Consider the following 20377-nt stretch of genomic DNA (forward strand, 5'->3'; position numbering starts at 1 on the left):
TAAACATACTTTCATGCCCACGAACAAATGTGTACACACACACTCTCCTGAACTCACACACCAAGCACACGCAAACTCAAAAACATGTAAATAAAAGGCTTTCATAGAGAGACCCCATTTCAAACACCAGCCCTGATCACCTCATTTTGAAGAGCCTTAGATGTCATATCTTCAAAATAGAAACGGTCACACCTATTTCATAGTCATAAAATCCAATATATTAGCATCTATGAGAGCACTTATTTCATCGTCAGGTACAAGGTAGATGTTCAGCACGCAGATGTCAAGGATCATAGAGTCACGCACAGTTTTAACCTATTCGTCAGCGCATTTTCATTTCACACCAGTTTATTATATAGGAATGCACATGGGACTCCATGAGTACCTACCTTCAAGTACACTGGCACACTCATGTGCAAAACATCCAAACTCACCTTTTATGGGAACAGCACGCACACACACACACAGAGCTTCCATGCTCTAAAGCAAAGAGCTCTTACACTCTGTGCACTTCCTTAAGCCAGGTTCTTTCTGTACCTGCGTGAGAGGATGAGGAGGAAACAACTACCACACACAAAATAGGTACCAGGTTTTTTTTTTTTTTTTGGTTTTTGTTTTAAGAAAAGGCTTGGCCCCATAAGCCCGCACTTCAGAAGGGAACATAAGCAAGTTCACGGATCAACAATAATTGGCCACATGTAAATAAGAGGAAGCTAAGGAGGGGAAAATAAACAGGAAGCCTGCAGGGTCCAGCCATGCAAAGCACTTTTCTAGAAACCTTTTTCATATAAAACCATATATCACGCCTACTTTCATGGAGCTTACAGTCCTAAGAAAGAAGACTGATACTTAAGGGACTATTTTCTAAAATGACAGGAGTAATTCCAGCAGGGCTGGTCGGTGAGCAAAGCCATTGATTCCTCTTTTGCTTCAAGCTTTCTATAACTTCTCTGCCTGGGGTATCAATCGCTTCCCTCACCTCCCCCACCCCACCCCAAGCGCCAGCACCAAGGACTTTTCGATTTTCTTTTTTGCTTTTTAGGGCCACACCTGCGGCATTTGGAAGTTCCAAGGCTAGGGATCCAATAGGAGCTACAGCTGCCAGCCTCTGCCACAGCCACAGTAACGTGGGATCCAAGTCACATCTGAGACCTACACCACAGCTCACAGCAATGCTGGATCCCTGACCCACTGAGCGATGCCAGGGATGGAACCCACATCCTCATGGATTCTAGTCAAATTCGCTTCCCCTGCGCCTCAATAGGAACTCCACCAAGAACTTTTATATTGTTCAGAAACTCCATCCGTCTCCACCACTGGTGCCCCTTCGCCAATGTATTTACCATTCATGTTACTTAACATTGTATTTCCTTCATGGCCACCTTTTTCCTATCTAAAGATCCTCAAGATTCATATTTTTCATGCTCTATTAGTGTTTTCCATGAACTAGGAAGGAGGGTGGACCAAGTAACCAGAAAACGCCATTCTCCTCCAAGAGCCTCTATTTTCATGATTCTATGATTTTTTTTTTTTTTTTTTGGTGTTTTTGCTATTTCTTTGGGCCGCTTCCGTGACATATGGAGGTTCCCAGGCTAGGGGTCTAATTGGAGCTGTAGCCGCCGGCCTACGCCAGAGCCACAGCAACGCGGGATCCGAGCCGCGTCTGCAACCTACACCACAGCTCACGGCAACGCCGGATCATTAACCCACTGAGCAAGGGCAGGGACCAAACCCGCAACCTCATGGTTCCTAGTCGGATTCCTTAACCACTGCGCCACGACGGGAACTCCCGATTCTATGATTTTTAAGATTTGGTGATCCTAAGAGTTGGTTTTATCTTCCATAAATATCACATCCTGAGTCCATGAGATTCTGACTCTGTTTTTATATCCTAAGACTCTACCACTATGATTCTGAGATGCCCATTTTATAAGAGTCAGACCCTTATGCCTTACAGTTTCAAGCCACCATCACCTGGATGTGAATGTGGTTGTCAGACTATGTTCCCCATGAGATAAGTGGAACCTGTGTCAGGGTCACAGCATCTGTGCTTGACGGGGGAAGGCAGAATGGTGGTGAAAAGAGAGAAGAATGTCCAATTGAGAAAACTGACTTTAAAAACACATCTCAGGAGTTCCCACTCAGGAGTTCAGTGGAAATGAACCCCACTAGTATCCATGAGGATGTGGGTTCAATCCCTAGCCTTGCTCAGTTGGCTAAGGATCTGAGCTGTGGTAAATGTTGCAGATGTGGCTTGGATCCCACATTGCTGTGGCTGTGGTATAGGTAGGTAGCTGCAGCTTCAATTTGACCCCTAGCCTCAGAACTTCTATATATATCGCAGGTGTGGCCTTAAAAAGCAAAAAAAAAAAAAAAAAACCACCAAAGAAAACCACATCTCAAGGCTTTCCAAACACTTCCCTTCACCCAGTCTTCCTCCTTGACTCTATGGCCTAGAGGGTGAGAACACCAGTTGCTAGAACAGAGGTGCCAGCAGAGGCAGAGCTCAGAGCTGTTTCTTGCCCTTATATTCCCCAGCATGGAATACAGAAGGCTCTTAAGAAATCCTGTGTGAGTGAATATGTCAACCGGACTGGCTGTAGTATTCTTCTTCTCTCTTCTTTCCCGTTGTCTCCTTCCAACCTTCCTCCCCCTTTTCCTCCTCCTTCTCCATCATCTCTTAACAGTATGTTAGAACTTCCAGGTATATTAAGTATACAGACCTCATAGGAATCCAATAATGTAGGGATTACTATCCCCATTTTACAGATGAGGAGCTTGAGCCAAGAAAAGAAACAACTCAAATAACATGAAAAAAAAAAAAAAAAGGATCAAGCCCACTGTCTGACTCTCTATCCAGGACTACTTCCCCAACTGCCTTCTAATGGGTTTTTTTTTGTTTTTTTCTTTTTTGTTTTTTTTTTTTTTTTACAAAATTGAAATATAGTATTTTTTTAATGGCTGTACCTGCAGCATACGAAAGTTCCCAGGCCAGGACTGAACCCGAACTTCTGCAGTGACCCAAGCCACTGCAGTTGGATTTTTAACCCACTGTGCCACAGCGGGAACTCCTGAAGTATAGCTGATGTACAATTGTGTTAGTTTCGGGTGTACAGCACAATGATTCTTTTTTTTTTTTTTTTTGTCTTTTTAGGGCCTCACCTGCAGCATATGGAAGTTCCCAAGCTAGTGGTTGAATTGGAGCTGTAGCCACTGGCCTTCGCCAGAGCCACAGCAACACAGGATCCGAGCCGAATCTGCAACCTGCGCCACAGCTCACGGCAACGCCGGATCCTTAACCCACCTAGCGAGGCCAGGGATGGAACCATGGAACCCGCAACCTCATGGTTCCTAGTCGGATTCATTTCCACTGTGCCACAACAGGAACTCCAATGATCCAGTATTTTTGCAGATCCTCGTCCATTATAACACTCTTAATAATAATAAAAATAATAACCTCATGAGAGATGAGATGAAGAAAACCAATGCAGAGAGGGAAGGCTTACACTCTCCATTCCTGAATTTAACCCTGAATGAATGTTCTCCACCAATACCGATCCTCCTTTCAGAACTTCTAATAATTGAGGACCTATCACACCCAACTGTTCCTTTCATTTTCTAGCTTTTTCTCCTCCTCTGAGTGCTGTACATGGCATGTGTTTATTTTTCAATTAAGGCAAATTAAACTTAATTTTGTTTTGAGAACATTTTTTTTTCTTTTTTTAGAATTTCACAGCCCACGGTGAGATAATTGAGACCCTGCTGTTTCTGGAAGCACTATTTAGAGAGAGCAGCCTAGATCTGGCACAACCTTGGAGGAAGTCATCCTTTCTTAATCCCTTCCCTCTGCCAGGTCCCCCATCCATCCACTTCCTTGCCACTGCCCTAGCCTGGAAGGATACCTTCTATCTGTCATCTGAACAATTATGATGACCTGCTATGGGGCCACCAGACTCTCCCTCCCCGCTCCTCTCACCCTCCTCCTCATCTTTCTTAATCCCAGATCTGATCAAGTCCACCCTCTTCTTAAGAGTTTCAGCAATGTTTTCAATAAAGACTACTTAGTAGTGGTTCGAAGGTTTTACAAATTCCATCCCTAGCTTATGTTTCTAGCTTCACCCCTGAGTACTCTCGGACTGAAATATTTCATCTCCCACTTTCTCCTTAGAATGTCCTTCCTCCAGCGATGTAACTGGCTGGTCAACCTTCACGGTTCACACAGACAGATCTTTCTTCACCCTAACATGCCGTGATGCTCCAGTTTCAGCACCAGCTACTCTGTGTGACCTCATGATGTGCATCCGTCTCCTTATCAAACCAGCAGAACTTCAGATCAGGAAAAAGTCCAATCCACTGAAGACAGTCCCAAATCTGAAACACTGTAACTCTTAAAAAAAAGGAAAGGGGGAAGTCAGAATAAGCTGAAAGAGGGATACAGGAGGGAAATAAGAAGGAAGATTTACAAAAAGCAGGAAAGTAGGATGGTGAAGGCAGAAGGGAGGGAGAGAGAAGGAGGAAGGGGGAGAGGAAGGTGAAACATTAAATCTGAGAAACTTTCCTTCTTACTCTTTTTTGATAATAATTTTCTTAATATGGCCATCATCTCTGAAATGATATGGACTGCCAGAATTGCTTATATAAAATTTTCTGGAGTTCCCCTGTGGTGCAGTGGCTCTGGTCACTGCAGAAGCACAGGTTCGATCCCTGGCCTGGAGCAGTAGCTCAAAGGATCTGGCATTGCCACAGCTGCAACCTATGCCACAGCTGCAGCTTGGATTCACTCCCTGGCCCAGGAACTTCCATGTGTGGCAGGTGTGGCCGTAAAATTTCTAACAAATAAATGAATAAAAAATAAAAATAAAATAAAAATTTACCATACACATCATAGTCTTATTTTTCTGAGAGATAGGTTTGTCTAGTGTAGAGATTCCTTAAGTAAGCAATATAGAACATTAATAAGAATTAAGTGAAAAACATAGAAAGTGGAAACTATGTGTTTACATTTTGAAAAAGCTTGAATTAGATTTTAAAATCTCTATTCCAAGACTTTGTCAGAGCCTGGAATGTGCTTATACATAATTTGACGTCCCAGAGAGGGCAACTCATTTGAAGCCACTCCCAAATTTATTTGACCACACAACACTGTTTTCTCCGAGTTTTAGAAGAGTTTGCACACCCTAAGAAATAACATGAAAATGTTCAGCCAGAAGCAAAACTATTGTCTGGGAGTCAGGAGTCAGGTGTTTTAGGTTTAATAAGCCCACTAATAAAGATGGTGGCCTTTGTCAGGACATTTCCCATGTCAGAACCTTAGTTTCTTTATCTGAAAAAAAGAGGGAGAGTCAGATACGATGGATCCCACTAAGGTCCCTTGTAGCGCAGTTCTAACATCCTATGGTTCTGTGACAAAAAAACAGACACATGCTTGGGGTCGTGTCTTGGTGTCTCCCACTTCCTCTATGTGGAATGCCCCCTTGCCTCATCCGTGAGGACAGACCCTTCCCTTCTGTGCCATCGCCTGTGCCAAGTCTTTCCTGGGCAACTTGGCTTAGCACATTTTCCCTCCTGAGGTTTCCTATAAACACATTCCATTTCCTGGAAGCTATTGCCTTTGGAGCGGATAAGCAATGAGATTCTGCTGTATAACACTGGGAACTATATCTAGTCACTTATGATGGAGCATGATAATGTGAGAAAAAAATGTATGTATGTACGTGTGACTGGGTCACTTTGCTGTACGGTAGAAAATTGACAGAACACTGTAAACCAACTATAATGGAAAAAACAAAAATCATTTTTAAAAAACCATTTTGCTTCTATAGAAGGCTCCCTTGACCAGAGCTCAAACTTTCTTGACTTCATTTACTTTGGTGATGGCAATTATATGTCATGTGCGGTGATTACAAAGATGGTTAAGATACAGTCTTACGGATGCCTTGCTTCCCACCAAGCCCTTGAGAATATGTCAGAGTCATCCACAGTCTTCTCAAGAGCTTGGGACAAGGCCTTAATCTAGGACAAACTCTGCCATTTGTAAGTCCCCTTTAAAAAGAGACCATTGAGCGTTGAAACCAGTGCTATCACGTTATTATTTCTTAAAGCCTTGCCATCCCTTACTCTGCTCTTGTCCAAGAGTAATAAAGCAAAGCAGATAAAGTAGAACTGTTCTGGGTGCAGAGCAAGGTGAAGATGGACACGAAGTCCGTCCCACCTGCTGAAGCCCTCCTGCTGCCACAGTGGGCCTCTGAGGGTTGCTTGGGACCCCGACTGAATCTCAAGCCCTCATTTCAAAACCGAGGAAACTGAGATGCAGAGAAGGGATGTGATTACCCTCAAATTAAAAAGTGACTCTTAGAGACAAAGCTAAAGTCCTGTGATTCCCAGGTGGCAGCCACTCAACCTGTCCTTTTGAAATCGTGGCCACACGTATGTGCAATGATTCCAGGTGATTCAAAGGTGGTCCAGCTTTTCTTTTAAGGGCATGATCACTAGTTTAGTGTGCATTGCAAAGTAGAAAGTACTTATCACATGTTTGGTTTTTATGAGTATTATCGCTCAGGCCAAGGTCAAGCAAAAGAATTAAACAAAAAAAAACTGAGTCCATTTAAATTTGATTTGGAACAAATGACTTTAGAACAAATTTAGCAAACTGCATTAAAGCACGTGTCTCTGCTTCAGGTCTTTTTTCTCCCAAGAATTGTTCACTGATCTACCACATCCTACTACTTAAAATGTTCAGCATCCAAGTAATGCACATTTGTTAAAGAAATATTAGGCCACACAGGTTAAGTATAGAGGAGAGACTGAAATTCACTCACAGCTTATCATCCACAGATAACCACTCGAATATTAGGGTACAGCTTTTAAAATAGCATGCCATGCACAATACTCTGTATCACATGCTTTTTAACTTAGTAGATGTCAATAACTGTCATCACGAGTACCATTAATTGAGCGCTTACTGTATGCAAGGCATGTTGCTAAGTGCTTTATACACGTGATATTCATTCTTAACAGCCAAACTAACAGGGAAGTACTCTTGTTAGCCCTGTTTTACAGACGATGTTCCCTACCTTTATCCCACCTTCTAATGTATCAATGTGCCTCCTACCATCATTCTGAATGACTCTAGATATTCCATGATATGCTTTGTTTTGTTGTTTCTTTTTTTCCCCAAACACTCAAATAGAGTTCCTTCTTCTCACACAAATAATTAATTTGCTCCTTAGGATGGGATATTTCTTAAAACACAAGGATTTGTACCTTCTTTTTTTAATTTTTCCTTTTTTGGCTAACCCAAGGCATGTGGAGTTCCAGGGTCAGGGATCAGATCAGAAGCACAGTTACAACCTACCCTGCAGCTGCTACAACACCAGATCCTCAACCTACTGTGCCAGGTCTGGCCATGGATCAAACTTCCATTCCAGGGCTCCAGAGTGGCCGCTAAACCTGTCAGACCACAGCAGGAACACTTGCACCTTCTTTTAAAAATAAGGACAGGGGAGTTCCTGTCGTGGTGCAGCGGAAACGAATCCAACTAGGAACCATGAGATTGTAGGTTCGATCCCTGGCCTTGATCAGTGAGTTAAGGATCTGGCATTGCTGTGAGCTGCAGCATAGGTCACAGGCACGGCTCGGACCTGGCGTTCCTGTGGCTGTGGTGTAGGCCGGCAGCTACAGCTCCAATTAGACACCTAGCCTGGGAACCTCCATATGCTCGGGTGCGGCCCTAAAAAGACGAAATAAAAATAAAAATAAAAATAGGGACAGGGAGTTCTATTGTGGTGGAATGAGTTAAGGATCCCGGTGTTGTCACTGCAGCACCTTGGGTTGCTGCTGGGGCCCAGGTTCAATCCCTAGAACAGGAACTTCCACAGGCATGGGTGCAGCCAAAATATATAAATAAAAAATATTAAAAAATAGGGACAGAGATAATGACAGTGGTAAACTGAAACAGATCCTGCTCTAAGGCATCCCCTTCCTCCCCCTCAATCACCTCACTGCAGCCACACTGGTCTCCTCACTGTTGCTCTAACACACCAAATAGTCCAACCTCAAAACTTGATTCTTGCTGGAGCAGTCTTCTCTGGATGTCCACGTGGCTCTCCCCCCACTTCCTACAGACCTCCGCCCAAGGTCAGCATCTCAGTTAGCATCTCCATCACCCATCTGTACAAAACAACATGCCCTTCCCCCCCCGCCGCCACCTCTGTCACACTCCTCTCCACGTGACACTCTGCATGTGCACTTGTTTATTCATGTCTCCTCCTCCTCCCTAGAACGTCAGCTCCAAGCAGGCAGGGGCTTAGTCCATTTTGTTCACTGCTGTATTTACAGCTCCTAGAACAATGTCTTACACAGAACAAGGGCTCGATAAACAGGGTCTGTTTTTTAAATGAAAGAATGAAAGTCGAATTTCACAAAAGATTGCATTCAATAAAGATTTCCACCCATGCCACAGGAGAGTCTTTTTCCCTTCATTCTTGCCAAGACTGGATACTAGCATTTCAAAACAAAACAAAACAAAACAAAACACATTTTGATGATGCTACGTGGCATCACATTGCTGTGTTCATTTACTTGATCACCAGGGAACCTAAATATTTAGTGTGACCCCTCCCATTTGTAGCCGGAAGTCCCATCCCCAGATCACATTCTGATACCAGAAGATCTTATGACCACATCTGGGCTCATGTTCTATTAATAGATATGGAGAACTCTGCCTGGGATATTTTCCCCTGCATCTGTTCCCTTCTCCTTCCTATCTATTCTTGACTACATTCAATATTCCTTTACACACACCCAGACACACACACATGTAAAGAGGGATTATATATAGATATCTATCTATATAGAGAAAACTTATATATACATATGTATTCTTTATATATACATGTATTTTATATGATATATATTCTATCTATCTATCTATCTATCTATCTATCTATCTATCTATCTATCTTTCTATCTATCTATCCATCCATTTATCCATTTATCCATTTATCTATCTATCCATCTACCTATCTACCACTTTTCTCTTGGAACATCTGGTTGTCACAATTGATGCCACTTCCACCCTGCTGTTTCCTGAGCTAATTTTAAACCTCTCCTGTTTTTAAACCTCTAATTTTTAACCTCTACTGTTACCAGAGGTGGCCTTGGTGATTCTATTCTGACGAAACGTAAGATCTTGGCTGTTGGCTCTGGCCCAGAGTTAGAAAGTAGCTTATTCTATGACCACTGGTCCTGATCTCAGCAACATTTGAACTTCCACAATTTAAGGGTGAAAGTAAACATGCTAAGCTAAGGTTTCCTGCAGAGGCATTGTGAAGTTAAATTGCTATTTTAAGAGGCTATGAAGTTGGCAGCCAGAAAGCATGGGAAGAGTGGAAGATATTCATGATGCTGACAGATAAAGGAGAGAGAGCAACATGCAGGTTATTAAGGAGATTTAAGAAGCCTCCCTTCAGTGGCGCCATTTATAACATCTCCTGGAACGTAGAAGACAGATGTCTTTCTCATTTAGGTATGAGCCTGGGACTGAGGGCAGGGTCTGCATGACCAAAGCCCTTGAAGATTTTCAGCAATGGACCTTGCCTTAAAGAATAGAGACCAAATAGTAAGAATACACCTTGATTCTAGGAAGCCGCCAAGCTGCTAGGTGAATGGAGGGAGGGCAGTTCAGTAGAAGAACCTTAAGTTTAGTGTCTGAAGATATGGGTTTGAGATCTGATGCTACCGCTTTACTGTATTATCTTGGAGCAAATCCATTCACCTCTGAGCTCTAAGGTCCTTATCTGGAAAATGAGGAGAGTAATTCCACCTTTGGAATGTGACTGTGAAGGTTGAATAAGATAGAACGTGTTAAGACATGCAAGCAGTTGGTAAGATAAATGATAAAAATGGGGAAGAAGGGAGTTGTGTCGAGGAGAGGTGGGGGGCAGGTGATAAGCGTGGTTCCCAGGAGGGGATGCCGCCTGCTGTCAATCAGTAGCTCCCCCATAGGCAACTGCTGAATACCCTGGCCTTATAGATTAGAATACCGCATCAAGAGGTAGGATGGCATGGGCTGTAGAGGGCTAGGGTGCCACAACCAGCTCAGATACAGTTTGATCCTAAAGAGGAAAAAGTGTATATGTAAAGAAAAATGAGAAAGTTTACCCAGACCATATTGAAGCGGACTTTCAGCTCTGATGGTTGATTATTATATGGCTATATCTGGTTTCTGAGGCATGATGATATAAAGAATAAAAAATCTACCCTCAATCATTAATCATTTTGCATCTTTCAGTGCCTTTTCCCACACTCTTTTTTTTTTTTTTTTTTTTTGGTCTTTTTAGGGCTATATCCAAAGCACATGGAAGTTCCTAGGCTAGGGGTCAAATTGGAACTGTAGCTGATGGGCTACACCACAGATAGAGCAACGCGAGATCTGAGCTATGTCTGTGACCTATACCACAGCTCGCAGCAACGCCAGATCCTTAACCCACTGACCGAAGCCAGGGATGGAACCTGAGACCTCATGGATACTAGTCAAGTTCGTTACCACTGAGCCATGACAGGAACTCCTCTTTTCCCACACTCTTAATATCTCTCCTAACAGCTGGGATGACATTGCCATATTAGGGGATGGGATGGGTAAAAATGATTGAGCAAGCTTGTTTGCAAGGCAGGGCCTTGAACCTGGCGATAATCTCTTTCCTATAGGACATTTCCAGTTGGGGAACATACCTGGGGGGTGAGTAACATTTCATCTAAGGCAACTAGATAGCGTAGTAATTAAAAAGTAATAATAATTAATGTTCAGATAGTGTTGATGATCTGCCAGGCATTGTTCAAAGCACCCATCACACAAACTCATTAAACGCTCATGAGATCTCTGTGAGGAGGGACTACTTTTATCCTCATTTGGCAGATGAGGAAACTGGCCCAGGAACATTAGGTAATCTGGCCAAGGTCAGAGAGCTAGCCAGTGGCAGAGCTGGCCTTCAGACGCTGGCATCCAAGCTTTCAACCACTACACTTTCAAGGGAAATACTACACAACCTAACATGTGGTCAACTCAGTGTGTGGCCTTGAACGTATGGCATCACAGCCCTGAGCCTTTGTTTTCTCATCTCTAGACCAGGGAATGATAAGGCTTCTGCAGGAGCCTGTTGAGAATATGCAAAACAATCTCTACATCAAGTACCCACTACAGCACAAAGAACTTGTGACATGCCTGGCACAAACACTGTTCCACTTCGAGAATGATTTTAAAATTGTGACATTTCTGCCATCTCTAAATACTGTGGGTGAAGACCCTTACAGAACTCCTTGAATTCTTTCCTATATGCACTCTGCCTAGATGTTTAATTCCCATTGCCAGAAACAAGAGGGGAGAACAGGTAAAACCGTGGCTGATCTACTCATATTTTTAGGAATAAGTTGAAAGCCTTCATTGGACTTTGAATGATGCTATCCTGTTGATACAGATGCAGAATAAAAATTTTTATGACCCCTCTCAACCCTCCCTTGCCTTGGCCATCTCTGGCCATGGCATTTGATGAGGACCGCTGCATCTCAAAGAGTCGTGCCTCCCAAACTTGTCCCAGCAGAAAAATCAGATTACCTCCCCCCACTCCCACCCTACCTCACTGGGTCATCTAATTTTCAATTTTTCCTGACAGTCCCAAACAAACCAAAGTGCTGATTTTCTTTTTTTAATGGCTCCTGTGCTTTGTGCAGATTTTTTTTTTCTTTTAAATAATGCCAGCTCAGGCTTCTTGTGAGTCCTTCCCCTAGGATATGCCTGTAAACTCAGAGCCCATCAAATGCCACGAGAAATTGAGTTTATCCACTACCTCGTAAACCGAAACATACTTACTTAAGGCAGATGTCATGTCGCAGTTTTCAGAGGTTTATCTTGGGGTTTCTGGAGTTTCTCGGAATCCCACTGCCCACCAGAAATTCCTCTACATAGGAACTGGGCGCTTGGAAGTGTGGGTCCTCTAAAAGGCAAAGGCATCCTGGATGGCTGCCCTTCCTCCATCTGAAGCTGCCTGGCATCTGTAACTCAGCAGCTCCACATTACCCCCAGGGTCTATTATTTCTCAGACAGGTTCCCACTGGTTCATTTGTAGGACCTTTGAAAAGTTAGATAAATTACATCTCAGAAACCCCCTGGGGCCAGTACTGGGTTAACCCTTACCAAGGGTTCCAGCTGTTCAGATGGGCTCCAATCTTTGCAATTCACACACAAAAAAGGATTGCATCTTGCTTTTGTTAATTGCCTTATGACTCTACCTCCTCATCCTGGGGTGGGGGATGGGGATGTTGGGTGTGGGGGGGTGGATACAGTCTCTCAGCTGTTCCCAAGACGGCCCTAACAGTGCTGTTTGCCACTCTGCACCCTGTGGGGGAAAAAAAAATCTCAGCAAACTGGGAACAAGACTTGTTCAGAATGATATATTTTAGGTCTGCACCAGGCTTTCTCTTCCTATGCATGTTTTCCAATGGATAGCAGCCAGGCCTGGTAATTTACCACCCTTAACTTTCTCACACCCAGTCTTATTCAATCTATTCTCCTTAAGGGCACCTGCAATCTCCAAAAGGTAGTTCCTTTGAGAGACAAAGATCCCCTGCACCCTCACATGCAAAAAAGAAATTAATTTCACTTTTCCTCAGCTTCATTATCTTCTTAATTGTCTTTCTTGCCCCCTCAGTAGCAAGGACTGTCTGTGGATTTCTAGGCAGCCTTTCTAGGCTGCTAGGTTCCAGAAGGAGAGTGGGTTTCATGCTACTATGTAACCACTTTGATATTAAGAGTTACAAGAATGATACATCCATCCCACTCAGCTACCCTGTCTTGAGTCACAATCTGTGCCCTGTGACTTCTTAGGGATTTTTTCATTTTTGAGAAGACATCTAAATCTTAGGATGAAGCGTGGCCATCATGTATGGTTCTCTCTCTACCTCTGCAAAAACTGTCATGTGCCATTTCGATAGAGATGGGTAAATCCCTTTGATAAGGTGGGCCACCTTGCGGTCCTTCTCAGTTTGCAGAAGTCAAGCCCGGGGAGGAGCAGGTATATTCTTAAGATGGTCCAGATACACAGTGGTAGGAGCTAGGACTAGAATCAGGATCTTTGACAGCACAAAACTTGGAATTCATGAAGCTATAAGATGAAAAGATACATAGTCTCTGATCTCCAACACCTTATAGTCACGGCCATCAGCCTCCTTCCTCCCCACCATCACCACCTCTGTGTCCTCCTCTAATTTCCCCCTTCCCAAACTCTCATGGAAATGCTGAAGTGACAATTATCAGTCTCCCATGAACGGTCATTACTTAAGGATTTGCAGGTCTTCTCTAATCCTGGCAGGATTCATCACCCCCCACCCCCCACCCCGAAGCCATTTTGTTCAAGGCCTTTCCCACACAAGATATGCAATAAATATTTGCTGATCCACACTGATTCCAGCTTTCATCCGTTTCCACCAGACTTCATTTCAATTACCTTCTCCCCAGGTATTCACTCCCCTCCTCCCTTTCTAGCCATTTCCCCCCCTCCAGCGCCTCTCCCTTCCTTTAGATTTGGATACTTCCAGAAGGTGTAGCATTCAGTGCAGAACTAGAAATTAAGATTAGAAGAATTCACTGAAATGACTGATTAAAAATGGACATGATGAAAAACCACAGAGAATCTGTAATGATGAGATTCTGTCCATCTCCAGACTGTCTTCAGCTCCGAGAGAGCTGCCAGGCAAGGAGATTCCAAAGGGCGGATGTTGAGACTTCTCATCCCTCAATTTGAGCAAAGCCTTTGTTATCGGACCTCCTCCTATCTTATTATCATCTGAAAACAGTCTCTCTCCAAAAGCTTCAGCCACACCCTCCCTTAGATTTGCTAAACTTGACCCTGCCTAGTGACTTCATCATCGTTCTCCTCCCTGCCCCCAATAGTCTTTCCCCACATAATCAAGTGGCTGGTACCTTGTCATTTACATCTCAGCTCTAATAGCACCCCCTCCAAGGACAAGTCCCTTCGGATGACCCTATCTAATGTTACGTGACCTATATTCCTTCCTAGCCTATCATTCCCAATGATTACTTGGATGATATTTACTATTACAGGAAATTATTTTTGCTTATCTCTTTGGTTACTCCCTTATCAGCAATCTCTCCCCGCTAGACTAAGAGCTTCATGAAAACAGGACCATGTTCATGCTATATTTCTAATGCCTAGATCTCTGTGGTCCAGTACGGTAGCCACCATCCCCATACAGCTATTTAAATTGAAATAAAAATGAATAAAATTTAATCAGAGGAAAAGCCCATTTATCAGTAACACCAGCTATGTTTTAAGGGCTCAACAGTCACATGTGGTTAGCGGCAACCATACGGGACGAAAGGGGGAGCACAACCAGCATCACAGAAAGTTCTATTTGACAGCACGGGGCTGTGGCAATGCTTGAAAAATGGTAGGCAGCCCATAAATATTGGTTGAATCAATAAATGAATGAATGCCGCTTTTAATCGTCACTCAGTTTCAGGGCACCCTCTCCCTTCTGTGACTCACCCCATAAGTGACATGAACTGGACGATGCCTACAGGACAACATCCAGCTTGGTGAGGGGGCTGAATGGATGTTATAGAAGACAGGGCTGTGAACCTAGGCCCATCTAGTCTGAAAGGGAATACCTGTGGTTATAAGATTGGAAGAGAATTACACTTGTGTTTGTATGATTTTAGAGACGTACGGACAGAAGGCAGATTTAGCGTCAAGATGAGAAAACATTCCAACAAAGCTCTCCCAGGACAATGTAGATTGGCCTGCATGGCCAAGAGTTCACTGGTGCTAAAAGTACTAAAAATGAGTACTTAATTCTTGAATGAGGAGAAAGGTTAGGGTATAGCGAAATCTTCAAACACGGAGATCCTTTGATGAATGTCATGAAGCATCAATTTCAAAGAGTTAATAATATGCCCCTGACTATTCCTAACATTTTCTGAACAACCCAATCCTGTTGGCCATCCACAAAGGTTACCATTAACTCAGTGGTACCCTGGAAAGGGCAGAGATGCTGAGGCAAGGGGGACTTAGCACAAATTCTAGCTCTGTTGGCCCTGTGACCTTGGGCAAAAGACCTAGTCACCTTGAGTTTCACTTTCCTCTTCTGTAAAAGAGGTTGTATCTGCCTCCCTGGGTGGGACGGAAGATTAAATGAGAGTAAGACTAAAGACCTTAGAACCCAGCAGCGTCATATTCACTTCCGGGTAAGACCTAAATTTACCTGTCTGCATCATCATTGGTGTCCTTACATTATTGGTATAGGTGGTGTACTTTTGAGGCCATACCTTCATTGCTTTGCGTAAATATGAAACAGTTATCAGGAAGAAAGTGAAAGAGAGAAATTACAGCTGCTGCTGAGACAGGGCTTCCAATGTTAACAGCAAACATTTTTCCAGTGCAACTCCTCTCAGTCAGTCCCTGGGGATAAACAGATGCTCCTAGGATATTGGACCATATTAAAGAGGGCCAGCGAGACACACACATGCAAAGTTGTAAAGCGGGGCAAAGAGAGATCCAAGCTAAAATAGAATTTCAGACAAAATTATGCAAAAGAACAGGGTGAAAGGAGATTAATTACAAAGTAAGATTTGGGAGAAGACTTCTTGGGAGGGTCATTTGAGCTGGATGTGGAAATACAGGTAGGGTTTTAAAAAGGTGAGACTGATGTTGGGAGATGGAGAAAGGCATAGGTACTCTTTGCAGAAGGCGTGAGAATGGAAAATGAGGGGAGGTATTTGGAGAATGGCATTTGAAGGCTTGTCCACTACACAGGACCCTCATCTCATCTGCCCTGAGTACCAGGAGTTCAGTGGCCAATTTGTTAATTTTTAGATTTTAGCAAGGGGGAAGCAGGGGGAGGAGAAGAGTGGGAGATACATATATAACTTTAGTGGCCTGTTCTGGTGATAGGTACGGAGGAGGCAACAAGCCAGTGGATGCCAATCAGAAACTGTCTCTTCCCACAACTGAAGACCCCTGGGGCAAAGATCTTTCCAGAGAAAAACAGGACTTTTGGTCAAAGGCATAAACTCTTGTAAGCACTAAGAAGGAGATGTTTTATTTGGACTGACCAGGGGAGAGTGTCTTTAAGGTCCCCACCCGTACCATTTCAAATATATTCATTGCAGCCTGAGCTGGGCTGTCTAAACTCAACAGGGGCCCAAGAGCAGATTTGGAATCTCTGAGCAGTGTCTCCTTAGTTGAAATGGAGTCACAGCTCCCCCTTCTGGGAGCTAAAGTGCCATCCAGCCCTGGAAAAGCCTGCGTGGAAAGGCTCTATTGCAGATGGGCCTGAAACCCCCATGTTTTTTTTTTTTCTCCATACTCTCCTGCACCCCGAAATGAGCAACTAGGACTCCGGGAGCACACTTCTGCGTGGGCCTGGTTGTAATTTCTTAAGAGCACATTTTTCACAAGGCTTTAGATCTCCTATCCCCTGGGACTACGTGTCCCAGTTTTCACATGGGTGATGCTTTTATATAGGGGGTCGCAATTTGGTGCGGAGGTTGCATTTCTCTTCTGAATATAGCATGTAGAAAAGACTTTTGAATCCATGTGTGTGCATGTGAGCGCATGGCTGCGTGTGTGCTTGTGCATGCTCCTGTGACAGCCATAGGTATGACTGTATAGGATCTGTAAGAGTCTCATTAACATCAAGAAATGAATTTGTCTCAAGTATTGGCTAGAAGGTGTACACTTGGCTCTCTCACAAAGCATTTCTTCATAAGGAGCTCAGGTACAGTCCCCATGCTCTCTGGCTTCTGTTGACTAGTCATGGTCAGTATTGGGTCCCTGGCTGTGTGTGATTCTCTGAAGGTACTGGAGAAAGGATGTATGTTCTGTGTATGCCTGTCTGTCTGTCTATCTGTCTCTGTCTAACAGGGAGCATGATTAAGACATTGGACCCTTTCTCTCCAGGTCAAGTTTCTAGGTAGAACAGCTTTGAAATGCATCTCTGAAATGAGAAGTTTGAGATGGGAAGGCAGGTGATTATCCTGGATGGGAGCATGGTGGCTGGGTAAAGGCAGAGAGCAATACACAGTCCTGGGCAGAGTGGTATGGTGGAAAGAACGTTGATCATGACGTCAGGCATCATAGGTTCTAGCCCTGGGCATCCCACCAACGCATTAGACAATGTTGGGGAGTTTTCATGTCCTCTCTGGCTGCAGAGTCCTGCCTGTCTGTTCTTTAATATTCCTTCCAGCTTCGATTGTCTATGAATTTAAAAAAAAAAAGAGAAAATGAGAGCAGTTCCTAACATATGGAGTCTCCTCTTCTGCCTTCACACACCCTACCCAATTGAATGGGGATCTCTGCTCTGACATGAGGTTCCCAAAGCAAATTTCTTGTGACTGTGTGAAGGCTTCATTCAGCCTGAGGTATCAGCCTTCAGCCAGAGAATGGTGTGTCTGCAAGTGCCTGCAGGTAGCGTTGTCACCCACCCGCCAGGGCAGGTTTCTGCAAACACATGTTTGCTTTTATCTCTCCACAGAAGATAAATGTGTGTGTGTGTGTGTGTGAGAGAGAGAGAGAGACGTACATGGACATATTCACGTATTTTTGTTTTAAGACAAGAACGTTTTTACTTTTTTCCCCTAAAAGGCCTTTTCAGTGGCCCCTTCCTGCGGAGGTAGACAAGAGGCTGGGTCTCAGCTCTTGTCCACCAGAGCCTCACTGCCTAAGAACAGCTGCCTCTTACCTTGGGAAAGTAACAGCTGCCGAGTCTGGAAGCCATGCTAACAGCAGTAAAACTCAGCATTTTTGCTGAGTAGGGCAAGCCTTTAAGAGGCATCCGGGAATCAAATCAATGGCTGGCCCTGGAGTCCAAGCCTGGCAGGACCTAGCCAGGGAGGCCAAGGGACTTACCTAGAGAGCCTCCTAGGAGGTGGGGGAAAGAGGAAGGAGGGACTTGACCTGAACTGTCTTCCTTACTGAGATTCTTCCCACCACCCCCGTGTGCCCTTGGCAGTATATTGGAGCCAAGCAAGGGATGTGAGGTGCAAATCAACAGCAGTTTAAGTCAATTACCGCCACATTTGGCCATGAGTTCCCCACCCACAACCAGCTCTCAAATTGTAGGTCTTTTATCACACACACACACATACACACATACACACACACAGCCTCTCTGCTTCTCCCACTATCCTCCTAAGTCTAGCGGATTCATGAAGAAGCACAGTTTAGGAAGAGATTCTCTTGGGACTCCCCAAGCCTGTCTGAAACCGGGAAGGGAGCGAGGAATCTGTCTTAGGGAAGTGCCCCATCCATCTCCTTCCATCATACCGAGAGCTGCCCCCCAAATGAAATTTTTTCTGCAATTCCGTGCAGCTATGAGCAAGTCCCCGAGGACTCTTTTTCCTTTCCCTTGAGGGGGTTCCATGTGAACTTGCCCGGATCCTCCCCAAGAGCACCAGAAGCAGGACATGCTGTAATGCTGTTGTGATTACAGCTGGAGAGGCAGCGTAGACTCTGTCCTGGACTTGCCAAGCCCCAGATGAGTCCACCACTGACTTCTTTCTGTCACCCACTACCCAGTGACTCCAAATTCCCATCAGAATCCTGGAGTCTGCCCAGTGTGGGATTTAAAGCGACAGTGTCTCACTGCCTCCAGGTTGGGCCAATTCTCTTTCACATTAAACGGTGAATCCAAGTGTAGCAGATCTCCATCATTTGGAGAAATCTTCCTTCAAGGGTACCAGTATTGGGCTAAATAAGGTACCATCCCAATCCCCATAATCCTCCCCAAACCCCAGCCCAGAGCCCCAAGAGGAGTCCACAGCGGGTTTCCCGATGGCTACGTGATCCTATAATAAGGATCCCATTCCGTGTATGCTGGAGAGACCTAATTAAAAAGACACACAAGCACACACACACAAACACACGTACAAATATGCACACACACACACACACACATCGTGCCTTAAGTAGGTTATAGGACCTCTCCTCACCCCCTCCCCTACACACACACACACACACACACACACACATATCACAAATACACGCATCGAACGCAAACGACGCCGCACACGCAAACACACACTAGCACCACATCAAGTTCCCACCATGGTACACACGTCGGGAGCGCGCGGGGAGCACACACGCCACTTACTAAGACCCGCATTTAACCCTTTGCGCCCCAGAATACAGAGCACCCCTCGCCCCCACCTCCCGGGAACCTGAGAGGACTTGCAGGCGGCGGGGCGGCGGAGCGAGGCGCGGAAGGGTGCCGGGAGGGGGAGGGGCGGGGCGGCCGGGGGCGCCCCGAATGCGGTCCCGGTTGGTCTCCAAGGGCAGCGGGGCTGCCGGCGCTGCGCCCGGCGCCGCCTTACCTGGAGTCAATGTCCGTCTTTGGCGGAGAGCTGCGGGCGGACGCTTTTTATTCGGCTCGGAGGGAACTTGGGAGAGCCCTGCGTCCAGCTCGCATACCGGGAACGGCGCGGGGACTGCAGGCGTGGGGGTACCTGGCTCCTAGCAGCCTGGCTCATACTCAGCCGTAAAGTCCCCTTCGCTGGTCCCGAGGACAGGCATGAATCCCGGCTCCGGAAGGCGGTCACTACTCCCTCTGCCCCCCGGCTCTCTGGCTCTCTCTCCGGCTCTCTCGCTCGCTCGCCTTCTCCCTCTCTCGCTCGTCGCTCGCCTGCGCTTTCCTCCTCCCCCCGCGCCAGATCAGTTCGCAGCCGTGGGGCCCGGGAGCGAGGCGGGTAGCGAATGGAGAGGGAAGTCCAAGTGCGCCGCGGTCTCCGGGCGGGGAGCAGCGGAGGCAGGGCTACGCGGGGGGAGGGACTTACCCGGCGACGGGCGAAAATGAATGGGGGAGCGACTGCCGGGGGGCGGGCCGGGAGGAGCCAGGAGCCGGGGGTTTATTCTGAGGAGTGTTTTGTACATCTTTAGGCGGAGGAGGAGGAAAAGAGAGAGGACGGGGAAACGGAGGCCTCCTCGGAGGGAGGGGCAGCCTGGGTGGGCTGAGGCTGAGCCAGTGGGGCGTCTCGTGGGTCGGGGATAGGGTGGCGTGTCTCCGAGACTGAGCACCCAAGGGGATTTTGTGTGGTGCGTGTGCGCAGACCCCGCATCGTGATGCTCTAAAGCGTGTCTGTAGCTCTGTGCGTCGCGGGTATCTGAGTGTTTCTGGGTATGCGGGTGCTTGTGTTGTCTGTGCGTTCCTATCGGAGCATTTTTTTTTTCTTTCGGGGAGGTGCCTGTGTGGGTACGTTTGTATCTGCGTTCCTTCTATGAGTACTTAAGATTGTTTGTTTCTCTGTATGTGTAGGCATGAGCCCACGTAACCGCCCAGAATTAAGCAAGTGCTTCTCTATGTGGGCAGA

The 20377-nt window shown here is 45.5% G+C and overlaps 1 protein-coding gene across 3 annotated transcripts in view; it reads right to left on the reverse strand.

Moving 5' to 3' along the window:
• BRINP1 (BMP/retinoic acid inducible neural specific 1) overlaps positions 1-19810 on the reverse strand; it is a 194246-nt gene extending 174436 nt beyond the window's left edge. For 2 of the 3 annotated variants that reach the window (XM_021078073.1, XM_021078035.1), the window contains exon 1: positions 19385-19802. The gene's annotated coding sequence lies outside the window, so the exon portion shown is untranslated. Of the gene's footprint in view, positions 1-19384 lie in introns of all 3 variants that reach the window. The other variant, XM_021077997.1, reaches the window with a different exon arrangement.

This window comes from Sus scrofa, chromosome 1 (genome assembly GCF_000003025.6).
Source record: "Sus scrofa isolate TJ Tabasco breed Duroc chromosome 1, Sscrofa11.1, whole genome shotgun sequence".
NCBI lineage: Eukaryota > Metazoa > Chordata > Mammalia > Artiodactyla > Suidae > Sus > Sus scrofa.